This window comes from Polypterus senegalus, chromosome 15, assembly GCF_016835505.1.
Source record: "Polypterus senegalus isolate Bchr_013 chromosome 15, ASM1683550v1, whole genome shotgun sequence".
NCBI classification, from domain to species: Eukaryota; Metazoa; Chordata; class Cladistia; order Polypteriformes; family Polypteridae; genus Polypterus; species Polypterus senegalus.
Window position 1 is genome coordinate 67536796 of NC_053168.1, and position 17311 is coordinate 67554106.

General features: G+C 39.8%; 1 protein-coding gene across 1 annotated transcript in view; it reads right to left on the reverse strand.

Moving 5' to 3' along the window:
* fam171a1 (family with sequence similarity 171 member A1) overlaps window positions 1-17311 on the reverse strand; it is a 189373-nt gene that overhangs the window by 170710 nt on the left and 1352 nt on the right. The window lies entirely within an intron of this gene.

Consider the following 17311-nt stretch of genomic DNA (forward strand, 5'->3'; position numbering starts at 1 on the left):
CCAGTTTTGTGGCAACACTTTGGGGAAGGCCCTTTTCTGTTCCAGCATGACTGTGCCAGATTCATAAAGACCTAGTCTGATGAGTCTGATGTGAAGGAACCCGAGAATCCAGCACAGAGACCTTACTTCAACCCTTCTGAACTCCACTGGAATGAAATGGGATGCTAATTACAAGCCAGGTCTTCTCATCCAACATCGGTAAGTGATTTCACAAATGCTCTTTTGCCTGAATAGGCATACAGTAGATTCTGAAAGACACACTGCAAAATCTTGTGGAAAGCATTCCCAGAAGAGTGGAGGCTGCTATGGCTGCATAGTGGGTGCCAACTCCATATTAATGCCCATAGTTTTGGAAAGCTCATGTAGGTCTGAAAGTCAAGTGTCCACAATTTTTTGTATTTTGAACATTACTTACAAAGAAAAAAAAAAAATAATTATCTGTTAGAATAAAACCATTACAACAGTTTAGTGAAGCAGCATACAGTAACAAAATAAAGAATATTAGTAAGATCCAATCAAAAATGGAGAATCACTGTGCAAAAACCATAATGTATGAGCCAATGCTCTTCACGCACTTCTTACTGTTAATGATCTGGAAAGGAACAGCATAAAATGGGCAGTGCTCTACTAGTGATATCACACTAAGGACCTAAACTCTTGGTTAACTAGACAATCTACATCCCCATTACCACTACTGATCATACATTGAGGTGATTAGTGTAAAACTGAATGAGATTACTGGTAAATACAGACAAATATGGTTGTAGGTACCACTCTCTGTGACAGGATGAGGAATTTACAGTAGAAGTAATGCTACTCTGAAAGGAAATGAGCCATTTGGATATGTAGTGGAGGGTGCTTCTTTGATTAGTGGGAAGTACCTAGGAGATGATAGAGGGCAATGGTTCCCAAACTCTGTCCTGGGGACCCAATGTGAATGCAGGTCTTTGGTCTAACCAACTTGTTTTTAATTGGACTCCTGGCCTAAGTAAGTGAACTGTTATTCCCAGTTTCTCTGTTTTTGGGGTCAATGTAGAAATTACAAAAATAAATTTTGTCAATTTTTATTAAAAAGGTACTAAGCAGTCATATCGGGATAATTTATTTTTCTTTTACTATTTAACAATATTTGCATCCTGCTTTTCCCAGTGCTGTTGTTGTTTAATCCATGATTGACTAATCAGTGGGTTTGAAGTAGTTGTAGACTTTAATCATTCAGTGTTGTTTGCCCGAGTGTCTGCGGTTTGTTTTTAATTAGCATTATTAGGAGACAATGGAGGGAACAGATTACATGGAAAAAGAGCAAAATAGTACAAAACAACAAAATATAGTTAAATACTTAAAGCAATAACAAAAATAGAAAATATATCTAAATGTCAAATATTTATAAAATGTTATATATCAAATATTATCAATTATCATCACTGAATGTGAATCTGGTTGGAACAAAAACCTATAATTCCCAGGACCATGTATTCAAAACACTGATAAAGAATACTTTTCTTAGCTCCTTTGGGAATCATAAATTGTAGCCAAGATTAGGAAAGTGTGTTTTGGCTCTTTCAGTCTATAGGCATTATGACTCTCACCAGGATAAATGTATAGTAAGCAAGATGCATGTGCAGTACTACCATTCACAACTGGAATGAAATGAATTTATTTAAACTACTTATTGTATGATTTAAATGTGACATATGTGGCCCAAGTAAAGTTCCAAAATGTCTTTAGCTTCTCAGTTCAAAATCTTCTTTCACACATTCCACTCAATTCTACTTAAGGAAACCTAAACCTTTATATGTGTAGTCTACTATACAAACTTTTTTTTTACTCAGAAACAGCTTGGTAGAATTAAAAACACTGCATTTTATTAATACTGTCTAAAAGCATTCTGTGATGAACTAGCATACTGCACATGGCTACTTTCTGCCTTGTGCCTGTGCTGACAGAGTAGGCTCCAGCATTCTGCGCATGTGAAAGAAAATTAAGCAGTTTTGTTATGCAACTTAAAATAGGCATAACTTTAGGTGAACCTGAATAGTAAACTAAATCTAAACAAAATGTAAAAACAAATTTAACAATGCTATATGATTGATATTGTATTTCAGTTTTGGTTGAAAGGTTTTATAAAAGTAACCAGACAAATACAAGTGCTCCCAAGGCAAAAACTACTACACTGATTGCAATAAAAAACACTTTATTTTCAAAAAAACACTTGAAAATACAGGCATCAATTGTTCACTGATTGACTTAATATTTATTTGTTTAAATGTGTCCTCTTTAGAAGTAATGATCAATTGTATTTAAATTAAGCAAGAAAGTGTGGGCTCAGAAATCATCAACAACCATAGGATTACTTATGAATCGCAAGTGAAGCCTTAGTCTATAACCTGCTCCCCCAGTAAATGTCATACCAACTAATGTTTATATTGACACTGTGTGCCTATTCAACTAGATAATCAGAGTTTTAAACCCCTAGGATGTTACACCACATATTCTTTCTCAGTTGGGGAGTTCTAATTAGATCTGCCATACAGTGCACACCAACAAGACATCACTGCTTTTCTAATGATCTCTAATAAACTTAATTTCTTAATAGTTCCATAGGATATACTGAGTTAACAACATCATTCCCAAATAACAAAAACGTTAACAATGCAGGATCAGCATATTCTGCTTTCTGTTTATAGTCCTGAAATGCTTTTCAGGCTTTTTTTTTCTTTTTAAGTTTGTACTGTATTTTTATGAGCTTTTTAATGGCAAGTTAGGCACGCACTAATGATGCTGTACAAAGGTTCTACTTTATGCAAACTAACTTTGGTACAAAATCAAGAATCATTATGTTAATTGAAACCTATGAGCTTTACATTCAAATAAAAATAAAAAAAAAGAGATGCAATGTCTGCTGAGAGAAGCAAGCAATCACTTTTTGGCATTTGGTCTTGGAAAAAAAATCAAATGGTCAACAGCTGCTAAAACTGAAGTTATTTCACAACACACGTCAACTTTATAATAATAGTAATCACCAAAGATTGTTTTACAATTCTTCTTGAGTAACATGAATTTTTAAGTAATTATTTATTCAGTTAAAATAGCCTACCGTATCACTGATTTAAAGATTTTATAGCTTAACAGCTTAGCTTAGTTCCGATCCTTACTCCAAAAAGCTGTATTGTACCAACAAACAAGATACAACTGAATACCATGCAAGATATGAGCATTCACTGACTAGAAGTCATTAATAATCCGTCTTCCAGTCTCACTACTTTACTTTAACAATCTACACTCACCTAAAGGATTAATAGGAACACCTGTTCAATTTCTCATTAATGCAATTATCTAATCAACCAATCACATGGCAGTTGCTTCAATACATTTAGGGGTGTGGTCCTGGTCAAGACAATCTCCTGAACTCCAAACTGAATATCAGAATGGGAAAGAAAGGTGATTTAAGCAATTTTGAGCGTGGCATGGTTGTTGGTGCCAGACGGGCCGGTCTGAGTATTTCACAATCTGCTCAGTTACTGGGATTTTCACGCACAACCATTTCTAGGGTTTACAAAGAATGGTGTGAAAAGGGAAAAACATCCAGTATGCGGCAGTCCTGTGGGCGAAAATGCCTTGTTGATGCTAGAGGTCAGAGGAGAATGGGCCGACTGATTCAAGCTGATAGAAGAGCAACTTTGACTGAAATAACCACTCGTTACAACCGAGGTATGCAGCAAAGCATTTGTGAAGCCACAACACGCACAACCTTGAGGCGGATGGGCTACAACAGCAGAAGACCCCACCGGGTACCACTCATCTCCACTACAAATAGGAAAAAGAGGCTACAATTTGCACAAGTTCACCAAAATTGGACAGTTGAAGACTGGAAAAATGTTGCCTGGTCTGATGAGTCTCGATTTCTGTTGAGACATTCAAATGGTAGAGTCAGAATTTGGTGTAAACAGAATGAGAACATGGATCCATCATGCCTTGTTACCACTGTGCAGGCTGGTGGTGGTGGTGGTGTAATGGGATGTTTTCTTGGCACACTTTAGGCCCCTTAGTGCCAATTGGGCATCGTTTAAATGCCACGGGCTACCTGAACATTGTTTCTGACCATGTCCATCCCTTCATGACCACCATGTACCCATCCTCTGATGGCTACTTCCAGCAGGATAATGCACCATGTCACAAAGCTCGAATCATTTCAAATTGGTTTCTTGAACATGACAATGAGTTCACTATACTAAAATGGCCCCCACAGTCACCAGATCTCAACCCAATAGAGCATCTTTGGGATGTGGTGGAACGGGAGCTTCATGCCCTGGATGTGCATCCCACAAATCTCCATCAACTGCAAGATGCTATCCTATCAATATGGGCCAACATTTCTAAAGAATGCTTTCAGCACCTTGTTGAATCAATGCCACGTAGAATTAAGGCAGTTCTGAAGGCGAAAGGGGGTCAATAATGTTCCTGATGTTCCTAAGAGCCACGGCTAAGGATCTGCGCTGGTATCCCGAAGGTTGCTGGTTCGAATCCCCATCACTGCCAAAAGTGATCCTACTCTGCTGAGCCCTTAAGCAGGGCCCTTAACCTGAAATTGCTCCAGGGGTGCTGTACAATGGCTGACCCTGCACTCTGACCCCAAGGGGTATGTGAAAACTAACAAATTCCAAAATAAAGAACAAAAAAAAATAATTATATGCATTAGTGCTGGGCGGTATGACCAAAATTCTATATCACTGTATTTTTCAAAATTATACCAGTTTCACAGTATTCAAAAGTATTTTTTTCCCATGCATGAGTAGATATCAACCACATTTTCCACTGCAATTACTGCAGTAGACTGGCTAAGAATAACCTGTTTCACTGTCATGAGAATTGTACATTGTACAAAAAACATTTTAATGTGCACACAAGTATTAATACAGGTTTGCATGGCCCCATAAAGTGATAGTTTTCAAGGGGGAGGCACTAATGAAGAGAAGTAATCACACTGCATGACAGTTGCAGTCAAAATATAGAACCTTTTTATTGAACAAATTTTGCAAACAACTTAAACTATAATTTTGACAACATATTTTCAACCATCCAAAGAGGCATTTAGACTTAGTAAAATATCCAGAGGTGCTTGTCAAAAGTTGTATTGCACTGAACATGTCTTAGAAAAGGAATAAATAGTAAATATTTTTTGTAAACCAACTACACTTTCTGTTAATGTTAACAATCTCTGTCCACTGACACTTTAGCTATATGGATTGTAATGGTGTTGGTTATCTCGATCCACCGCTTACTTTTTTTGTCATATCTAGTATCTCTAGCAAACAAAGTGTCCTCTAGCTTTTTTAGTTTTACCAGAGGAAGTGGAGGGTGCCAATCTTAGTTCCATACATTCATGGTACTCCAAAGCATGTTTGCGGTTAACGTGGTACAGCACATTGCTCGTGATGCCGCCTCTAGTGACAACTTTAGCTTGACAGCATTTGCAGTAAATTGTTGTTTGGTCCACATCTGACCTTTTAAAACCAATATATATACAACAGACATGGCTCCTTTTTTCAGCAAAAGTTCTTCTATGTCATCATGTTCAACTTTATCGTCTGCTGCAGCTTCAGTTTCAGAATGTTTTCTGTCCATTTTTACCGCGCGATGCCTCCATTAACACATGTACTCCGTTGCACGCGTGTTTAGCAGTGTAGCAGTGAAAAAGGTCCCCCCTTAAATAGTTTCCCGCTGCGCCACATTCCGAACATTGTTTAGGCTATTTAAACTAGTATTGTGGTATAAGAAAAATCCATATCATAACAAAAATAAAAAATGGTTTTCGGTATGAAACGGTATACCTCCCAGCACTAATATACTGTGTATATATTTTTAATACAACATCATCTTATTGAAAAAGGCTGTACTTGAGGAATAGCTTTACAAATGGCAAATCACTGACTGTCTAGCACATTCAACACCAAAAAAGCTCTGACACCTATCTATGCAGGAAATTTCACAGCATAAGAAGGTACACAAATGTAATTTCAGAACAACATGGAAAATTTTAATATTTGTCATTGTTTAGAATATACTTTAATTATTTTAAAAACATATCTATATATATATATAAATCACTAAGGCAAGACGACCATGGAAAGCATGCCGGAAGGAGCGTGGATTCACTAAGCCGCTGACAAGTTAGAGACCTATGGCGCACGCAGGAATTAGCCACGCCCACCAACTCCAAGACCATTGGATACGATGACAACTCGCAGAGCCACGCCCACCAACTCACACACGACAACACAGAAAAAATGGCATCATTTATATTCGTCTGTTGTAGAGGCAACATGCAGCTCCAACCCATGCTGACTGTTAATAGAGACATGTTTCTAGTGGAGGTGAATCGCCATATGCAGTGTGTAAAACGGTTTGCGAGGGGTATTCCATGGGATCCTTAAAACATTCCTTTACAACTGAGGTTAAAACACAATAAAGTAAGCAGTCTTTAAAAAACGAGTTTTCGGTTACGACGCACGACCGCGTGCACCCTGGCAAACTGTTTTACACGCTACATACAGCAATTCGCATCCGCGACAAACATGCGTCTTCTTAGATGCTCCTGCACTTTGTACACACCCCCCTCCCACCTCGCTACTACCGTGGTCGGGTGTCTTGGTGGATTACATATAGAAAGGCAGCCAAAACCGCACAGAGCAATGAAAAGTCTACGTGAGTCGCAGGTGCATCTGGACTGTACAAAGACGACAACGACTCGAGTGACGAGTTGAAGGTGGGCACATGAGCAAGCAATGCATACTGAACGAGAAATCAGCAGACTAGCATGACGGAGGGAGCGGAGTGGAGTGGATGTCATTCTCCTCTCCACCCGTTCCACCCTCCGCGCCACATGGACAATTGTGTGTTGGTTCGTTCCATGCATTGGTTAAAACCCAATGAAGGAAGCAGTCTTTAAAAACCAATAAGCCCTGTGCCTCTGTTTCATTACCGTCTCACCTGCTTCACCAATACAGGCCCCGCAACAGGGCAGCTAACCGGGTAACCAAAGTCTTTGGGTTCAGGGAGGAGTATGGTTACAAAGCTGAAACTTAAAGGAATTGATGGAAGGGCACCACCAGGTGTGAAGCCTTTCGCTTCATTTGACTCAACACAGGAAACCTCACCTGGCCCAGACACGGAGAGGATTGACAGATTGATAGCTCTTTCTCGATTCTGTGGATGGTGGTGCATGGTAGTTCTTAGTTGGTGGAGCGATTTGGCTGGTTATTTCCGAAAATGAACGAGACTCCTGCCTGCTAAACAGTTACACGACCCAACAGCGGTCGGCATCCAAATTCTTAGACGGACAAGTGGCTTTCAGCCACATGAGATTGAGCATTAACAGGTCTGTGATGCACTTGTATGTCCGGTACTGCACGCGTGCTACACTGAATGGATCAACGTGTGTCTACCCGCCGCGGGGAGCTGTGCGTAAGCCGCTGAACCCCATTCGTGATGGTGACCGTGGCTTGCAATTGTTCCCCATGAACGAGAAATTCCCAGTACGTGCGGGTCATACGCTCGCACTGATCACATCCCTACCCTTTGTAAACCCCACCATCATAACCCTTACACCATTGGTCGGGTGACTTGGTGGATTATATATAAAAAAGCAGCCGGAACCGCAAAGAACAATGAAAAATCAACGTGGAAACTGACTGAGGCGGTGTTTGGAAAATTAACAGTCAACGTGACTCACAGGTGCGTGTGGACTGTACACAGACGAAAGCGACTCTGGTAGGGAGTTGGGGGCGGGCAGTGCGTACTGAGCGAGCGCCGTTCAACCCCGTCCTTCGCTTTGGAAGGAGAAGGCGCGACGGCGCTCCTCTGGTTTTCAGTCACGGACAATTGTATGTTGGTTCGTAGCGTGCATTGTTGCAATGTTACTTTTCTTGGTGGTTTATTAAATTACGGATTTTTCAAATGTTTTTTTTCCCCTCTGTGCTTAAAAATCATTTAAACAGCGGCCTGATTATGCGGCTAGTATAAAATAATCTGTTTCAATGCTGAAAATACAAAAACAATCACAATTAAGGCTTCACATGACATAATCTCCCTGAATTATTAAGATAATATATCCCTAAACTTCAAACTTAGAATCTAAAAAACAGTTAACATTGAAACATTCCTGAAGTGAATGTACTTTAAAAGTCAATAGGACATGCCATTTGCATAACATGTATCACAGAATATATTACAAATGTAATAATTACTCAAATCTTGTAAATACAACAAAAGAATTTTGTCATTATTGGAATACACAGCATTCAGAGAACGAAACGCAAATGATTGACTGTTTATTCTCTTCTCAGAGAGTGAACATGCATGCCTTCCTTTCATCATGAAGCACTGGGCGTAAAAATCAAATGTGACAGCTGCTTACACAGTATTCAGACACACCCAGTGCAAGCTTCACAAGTTCAAGAGTCACATTGCTAAAGAAAATCAAGTGATCCCCAGATATAAAGTGTAATATCACAAAGCTACAAGCAATCATCAGGACTTTACTTGACTTCAGAATTTTAAAACATTCACACACTGTAATACAAGGGAGTCTATACAGTAGCCACATACAGCATTATATACAAAATTTGTGATTTTATTGACAAAATAAATGCTAGGGAGGGTTAAACACATGATGGTAACAAAGTAACAAAATGCACAAAACAACAACCTATTGACCTTCTCTTTCTGAACACAGGGGTCTTCAACTCTGTCTATTGGGGGTGGAGGGGCTCACCCACTGGCCCACCTCAGAGGTACCACAAGCACTAGAGATTGAGAGAAAAATAATTTTTGGTTCAGTATATCTTTGCAATACAGGTAGTCCCCAAGTTACGGACATCCGTCCTACGACATACAAACGGGGCTGCAGCTGTGACGCATGCGCCTTAGTAACTGTTACTCCATCATCTTTGGCCTGGGGACACTGCAAGCGGTGGCTGGAGGGGGGGCGATTTCACTGCCCACGCAGTGTAGTGTCCTTTGGGCGGCTCCTGGCGGCAAACGATTTCACTGCCCGCCCACCACACACGGCTGCCCCGTTCGCTCTCAGTGGGCAGCTGGTAATCCTGCAAGCGGTGGCTGGATGGAGACTGGAGGGGGGCGATTTCGATGCTCGCACAGTGTAGTGTCCCTCGGGCGGCTCCCAGCAGCAAGCAGTTTCACTGCCTGCCCACCACACATGGCTGCCCCATTTGTTCACGCTGGTAATGCTGCAAGCGGTGACCCGGTTGTGGCTGAACGGAGGCCACTGAGGGTGAACGGGGAGGCGGGGGGTAGTGTAGTTGGCCGCACCGTGTTCGTTCTCGGTGGGCGGATGCTGCAGGCAGCATACTGTAGTGGAGGTGACTGTGAGGTGGGCTGGTGATGAACCGCCCGTCAATGCCCCCACTCATTCTCAATAGCAAGCCTGCTTGTGCTGTTACGCACATAGCAGGAAGTTGTCTTGTCAGTACATCAGATATGTTGACGACTGGTGCCTTCCTGCTGTGATAGCGTGTATAGTGCTGTGCAGAAGAGCTCATCTTAATCTTTTGTCTTCATCCTTCAAGAATGTCTCTGAAACACATAACTGATGCAAGTACTGCTGATACAGTAAAGAAGAGAAAAACCATCACCGTTGAAAATAAAGTAGAAATAATAAAAAGGTCAGAGAGAGGTGAAACTCCATCATTCATTGGCAGAGCACTTGGTTACAGTCGGTCAACAATAGCATTTATTAAATTTATGTACCTGTTCCCACTTACGTACAAATTCAACTTAAGTACAAACCTACAGTCCCTATCTCGTACGTAACCCAGGGACTGCCTGTATTATCATTATTTTAATGTTTAAGGTTATGAATTTCTTTTATCCATTTTTGCACTTGCACAAAAGTGTACTAGATCTAAAGGATCCATGGCGCACTAAACTCTTCTCTTGTGAGGATGCAGTTTGTGACCAATTCTTCTTTAACTGTATACTGTAAGGGGAAATTTATACTTGTACTAATGCAGGAGCTTTTTCTATGTGTGCTTTTGTGGGTTGATAGGCAGTTTTAACATGCTTTAATCAGTGTAAGTTCATGCATGTTTCATGCGCTATTTCCACATGTGTCTGCCTGTTATTTTGTGTTTAAACAGTCAAGATTTAACATAAACAAAACAAAAATACTCCTGTCACATGCAGATACTTGGCTGACCCATGTGGTGTGGGTTTCAGTGTTCTTTTAGTACAATGCCTACTTTGTGAATTATGATGAAAGCCATGGTCACTGAAGCTCAAAAGAAGCATCAAAGTTAGAGATAAAGGTAATATTGATGATATGCCTTTACTTGAAATGAGGAATAGAACCATTGTTAGCGAATGGCTGGGGGCAGGTTTTCAGTTTTGCGTGTTTTCCTCTGCAACAGTTGCACAAATGTAGACAGTGGTACATTTTAGTGCATCTTATTATTAAAAATCTGACTATATGTCATTGAATGGATGAAACAAATACATTTGACAAAAAAGGAAATGTGCAGGAAGAGAAGCAGTGATCTCAAAAGGCAAAAATTGCCTGCATTTTAATGGATTATTCGCTTTTCTTGCGTGCTACAAACACCAGCAACTGAACTTAGACATTCTCAGTTTTACAGTGGAAACTGTCAAGATACTTTAGTTCATTTTCCATAATTAAAAAATAAAATACTGAGATGAACTTTGTTTAAATTGTGTTTTAGACTAACACATGCTCTGCCTGTAAAGACAGAATTGCAATAATATTCTTTATTATTGACCTGAATTATTGAACGGAACTGCAAAAAATCTATTTTAAAACCTAAAAGAAAATTATAATTTTATTATATTATGTCCAAGTATTATTATTTATTTTATCATTGGGGAATTCCCACCCATAGAATGCATTCTATTCCTCATGTCAGTTTCTTTCTCTCTTTAGCTACCAGTGGTTCTGAAAGTATAGTCTGTTTGTCACCTGTGGTCTACAAACCTGTGCCAAGCGATCTACATGGTTTAGCAAAGTGACTCTTACGTTGCTCAGAGATATTACTCAATTATGTACTTACTTGGGCATTTATTTATAACAATTACTGCTGTTTAACCTCTGCTTTCTTAAATGAAATTCCTACTGTTAGTCTTTCAAAGAATGTGTACAAAACTGCCACCATGGAGCAAACCACCCTATTTTCTTCCAAATGATACAAACGGTTACTTCAATTCCACTCCTTCCTGCCTCACTCAGGTTTGCATGGAGCAAACATACTCTCTCCTTCTCAACACTTTTTCACACTCAGTCCTTTTCCAGTTTAAACCTTCTCTGTACAGGTCTCCCTTTTAAATTCACCTTCATATCTGCCAGCAGAACACAACCCAGATAAGGCAATGCTATATTTCCATGAAGTCGGTGAAACACATTTCATTTGCATGAATGCTATCTGGCTGCCTGACGTTACTCTGTCTTAATGGTAGAGGTGTTATTTTGGCTGAATTGCTAAAATACTAATCTTTGAAACAACACTAGTTCAGAATCACAATATTTTTCACATAAAGTTGTATTAAAATAAATAGTAATTGCAGTATAAAATTACACTACGAAGTGAAACCAATCTTTTGGATGTAGAAGTAGTGCACTCCTACAAGTACTGGGGGGGTCCACATCAATGACAGGTTGGACTGGACTCATAACACAGAGGAACTAGATATGATGGGGCAGAGTAGGCACTTTTTTCTTAGAAGACTCTATTCTTTTAATATGGGTAGTGACATCCTTCACATCTTCTACAACTCTGTGAGGGCCAGTACAATTTTCTACACTGCTGTGTACTGATCTGGTAACATCACTTCAAGAGAGGCCCACAAAATCAACATACCAATTAAAACAGCAGGCTCAGTTTTGCGCACATACACTGCACTGGAGAGAATTAAAACAAAACTGAGTGCCACTATGAACAATGCTACACATCCTCTCTCTAAAACACTGAGTATTTTTACCCAACAAATCATTCAGCAGATTAAGTGTGACAATACGCTACTAGGGTTCCTTTAATGCTTCACTGTGAAGTCAAACTTTTTTCTTTCTTTTTACTCATTCTGGTTTGTGTGTATGTGTATATTTATGTATCTAAATGCCCATCTATCTACTTATTTATTTAAAGAGCTTCTATAAAAGAGCTGTATGTGCCACTGGGGAAAAAGTCATATCTAAGTGATCCTCTGACTATGACAAAGTGGTTTAAAACACTCCTAAATCCACTGCTCTATACCCTGGTCTTTCCCTCCTGAAAGTTCAGTCAATAAGCAGGAACTTTTATTTTTTAGGAACTAATGAGTTCATGTATGATGTAGGCCCTAAGTGTCAAGGGATCATGAGTCATTTTCATGTGTTGCCTTCCCAGGAAATGTAAACTTTATGCAAAATATGTGACAAGCTAAGAAGAGCCAGGGCTTGTTTACCACATGAAGCCTGTGAGCAGACCACAATGCAAAGCGAGCAAGTGTTTAGCAACCAAAACGCATTCATGATTTGGGCAGTCCCATTCGACCACATTGATAAGTTTCCTAGTCCTACGTGATGAACAGATGCACTTCAGATATTTTTGCATTTCTATCTTGTGCTTTGTTGACCTTCTGTCTTATATTCAGCCCTTCTTTCATCATTCTGGCACCCATGTAATCAGGCTCTCCTTAAAATTCACCTCATTGGATACACAGTGCCACAACCCCATCACTAAGTAGTTAGAAAAAATTCTGTGTGCAGCACGTAGTGAAAACCCAGAGTGGGCCAGACATGCACAGGGACATGCCACTGTGTATGATGCAGCGCACCAAGGACGTAGCTATGAAAAGTAATGTGGTGTGAAGGGTGATGTAATCAAGAGTTCACATGAGACCCACATCCCTCCTTATTGCTTTGAAGTAATTGCGGTGGAGGGTATTGCTTTGATGTGGTACATAGCATGGCACACCAAGGAGGCGGCTAAGAAGGGTGGTACAGTGCAAAGTGTGGAGCTCCACCTTCACTGATAAAGTCCAAACTACAAAGAGATTTGTAAGATGGCACTAATTGGCTCAATTTATCAACCAAGCCCCACCCACAATTTTCTGGCTAAAAGAAAAAGTACATACCCTGGAATTACACATTGCCTAAACAGGCTTCTAACTGGAACTCTACAGGAGGGTTAGGCACCCTTAATAGCTTGTGCATAGTTTGGCTCCCATGAGAATACTGTACACTTTGAGTAAACCTGGAGGATCTCTGGCAAATGTGCTAGTACCTCTGCCTATTGAAACTAGTAGAAGGGCTGAATATGCCCAGGGAAGAACCAGCTATAGATCCAAGACAAGAGAGAATAGAAGGGCTGAATATGCCCAGGGAAGAACCAGTTATAGATTCAAGACAAGAGAGAAAATCCCATAATGGCAATGTGAGTGTACTTATATATTTAATTACAAAAAGAAGGGTGCCAGTCATTGTACTTGGTGGCCCACAAATAATTTGCCTGGGACCGAAAAACAAGAATTATGATGCTCCTAAGTGTTTCCAAACTAGAAAACATGGTAAAATCTTGTTTTTGTTGTTTCTCTTTTTTTAAGTGGCAGCTGAAAGGACTAGCAAAACGTCAATATTTGTTTTGGTTAAAGCATAAGGTCCTTGACTGAAAAAATTCTGATGGTATTGACTCTTCAGAGCTGGCAGCTCAGTATCTGTCCAACTGACCTGACCTTTTAGGAGCAAAACGGGACTCTGATAAGCAAAGACACAAGGTATACGAATGTAGCCAAGAAAGAACCATCTCTGACATCAGTTGCAACCCTTGAGCTTGGCAAGAAATGTAGGATATATTTTAAAGCTGCACTATGCCACGAAACCCATTGAGCCCAAACTGGATAGTAAGTTATTGCCTCATCAGGATTTAGGACTGGGTTTAGAATTTTGTCATATAATCAGTACTTTATTTTCCCACTATTAATTGTTTTTAGGTTCTCTTTTGAGCTATGAATACATCATATTTACAGTTCTTCAAGGTGTGAAGAAATAGAATAGCAATCTCTTTTTACAACCAATTTAATTGTCCACACATTGATTGCTGTCATATACTGTAGATTTACCACTCTTGAAAATAAATGCTTTAAAAGAATACTGTACCCTAAAAATTATATTTTTATATATTTTAGTCCATCTAGTTTATAGTGATGGCAGAGAAAAACTGTTAATCTAATGTTTTCATGCGGAACAAGAAAAACATTTTATAATATCTATATAATAAAAGCCCAGCGCGGTGTCTGTGTCCGGGTCTGCGTTCCTTTTGGCTGTATAGCCGCCCCGTAGAAAAGCCCCAGTCCGTCCCCTCTCAGAACTCCTGCTTACCCCCCTCCGTTCTTTCCCCTTTGCTTTTATTTTTCCTGTTCCCGAAAATCTTTTCAAAACAAAAGTAAACAAATAGACAGAGCATCACATTAACGTCTTCTCCCCTCTGCCTATTATATAATCAATTAAATGAAATAAAAAAATCACGAAAGAAACAGAAACCACAACCTACCCTTACAGCGTCCACCGCGCTTCTGGCGTTACAGCCAAACACGTGGTGTATGCAGGTTATGAGGTGTGACGCTAATTAACGCCCGTACTACAACAGATTATATTGTTGATATACTATTAACTATTTACAGGGATCAACTCTTTTGGGGAAGTTCATAACATAAAAAAATTAAATTATAAATAACATGTGCACTTGAGTATTTCGAACCCCGCGTCCGAGTCGGATAGTTCCCCTGGTCACCAATTCGTGTGTTTCACTATGCCCACTATGCCTTTCCGTCTTCAGCTGCCCATGTGCACTTGTACGGAGGAGACCTTACGGAACAATGCCGAAACGAAACGCAACTAAACCTGCTGCTGCGAGAGGACACATTACAGCGTGATCATGAAGCAAAGAGGCAAAGACATGACAGTCGCTCGCAAGAAACAGACACTCAGCATTTACACAGATTAGCTCAACGACACGTATCTGCCACACAACGAAAGGCAACTGAAACCCCTACAGAGAGAGAAGACAGATTACGCCGTGATCGCGAAAGAAAGAGGCAAAAGCGTGCCAATGAGACACCCGACGAGAGGTCCTTACAATTGCAAAACAACCGTAATAGACAAACTCCTACAGAGAGAGAGGACACATTACGCCGTGATCGCCAAAGAAAGAGGCAAAAGCGTGCCAATGAGACACCCGACGACAGTTCCTTACGATTGCAAAACAATCGTAATATACAGAAACGTAAGGTCTCGCAAGAAACTCCGAGTGAACACTCTCAAACTGACACTCACCACTCACAGACATTACCGCAACGACGCGTCTCTACAGTACATCGTTCAGGGATTGCACTTCGTCCATTTCAGGAAATTCATGTGCCAGAACACTTCTGTGGCGAAAAAATCTGAACAATGTCAATTTTCACGACTGGCAGCCGTGTTTAAACAGGGAGTCCTTCAACTGTGGTCATCCAACGCGGAGCGTAGCGCGCGCCAAGTTGCTAGTATTATAATAGAGCCCAATGGTGGCCAGTGCTATATAATGGCAAATGATATAAAAAATGTCCATAGAAAAAAGAAAATTATTTGTGTTGCACAATCCACTTATCCATTATTCAGTTGCATGTTCAAAATGTGCAAAACACATGCATTTTTTCCTAAAATATTAATAGTTACTTCGAGAAAAATCAGTCTGCCTTTCCCCTTTTAATGAGTGGTCAAGAGTCCTGTCTACAATTTAAAAAGTACAGTATTATGGAAAAGTGTTTCCTGTATAAAATATACACTAATTTTTCTGGAAGTAACTGTTAATAATATTTCAGCAGAAAATGCTTGCATTTTGAGCATACAACTGGATAACAGATGTGTGGATTATGCGACACAAGTAGCAAGGGATTTTTTTCTTCTTACGGACTTTTTCACATTGCTGGTTGTTGTACAGCACTATTATGTGATAAAACTTTCAATCACTCTGCATGAAAACATGAGATAATTTTTTTTTCTCAGCCACCATTATAAACTACAGAAGAGAAAAAACAAATAAAAATATAGTTTTTATTTGGATTATTCCTTCAATAGAAATTATGAATGTATGGAGGCCTTTGGCTAAAATTAAATCACAAACACAAATTAATTTTGCAGATTATTTCAGATCAAATCCTATAGAAATGTTGGAATCTCAGAGACAGATTAAATCTTAACACAATACTACGGCTGAAACAATACTTAATGTACTATAGCAGGCCTGCAGAAGGATCTGTCAGTTGTACTGGACAATTTACAGCAGACTGAACTGTCTCCCCTCCCCTTTCGGCCTGTCACGTGCTACTAACTTCTGCACATCCATGGGGGTAAAGAAGCTTGAAGCAACCTAATTGAACCTAATTATTAAATGTCTACATCAAATGACTGATCTAACAAAAACTAATGATCAGCATGCTTGTATAACAAAAATTTCCAAACAGCAGAAAACAACCATGTTTTCAAAATGAGTCATAAGAGGGAACTCCTTTCAAACATCTATGTGGGCTCCAGACTGAGTGAAATTTATCAAAATTGCAAATCACAAATAACAAAAACAGACTGAGCACAAAAGACTTACGTTAACATGAAAATAAAGAACAGGCCCAATTATATATGAACAGAGAATACACAGATATCCACATTTGGGTCAATCTACATGACTTCACAGAAAAGGTGCTCTAACCAATTGCTTTCTGAACACGCTAATTCCATTATTCAATTGCAGAGACCTGGAAGAGTTGGGTTGGAGTGTACAGAAACCAATCCTGGATGGAACAACAATCCACAATAATGCACAGCTACACATTTAACTCTTTGCCAGTTTTGAAGTTTCCAATAAACCAACATGCACATTCACAAAGGAAGAACAATACAACCCCATAGAGTGATTTCACAGCACATCCCTGAAGCTGGAGCTTTGAGAAAGTAGTGCCTACACTGCAGAAATAACCACTATGTATCAAAATTTTCTCTCATGTTTTCAAAGCTGCTGTGCCCTGAGAACGCCACTTAACAAGTATGCTCAACTTGTGAAACTGGGAATTCAAATGAAAAGAGCTAGCATATGGTGTTGGTTCTGACTGCTGGCAATACTAAAATGATGACAGTCTTGGGTAACTGGCAACTAGAACAGGCTTCTGTTTATATCATAGTTGGTAAAATATGATGTGAGCGGCAGATCACAGGATTTACCTGAAAGTCCCTTGACTGGACTGGACTACCGACGGGAAAAATGAGAGGAGTAGG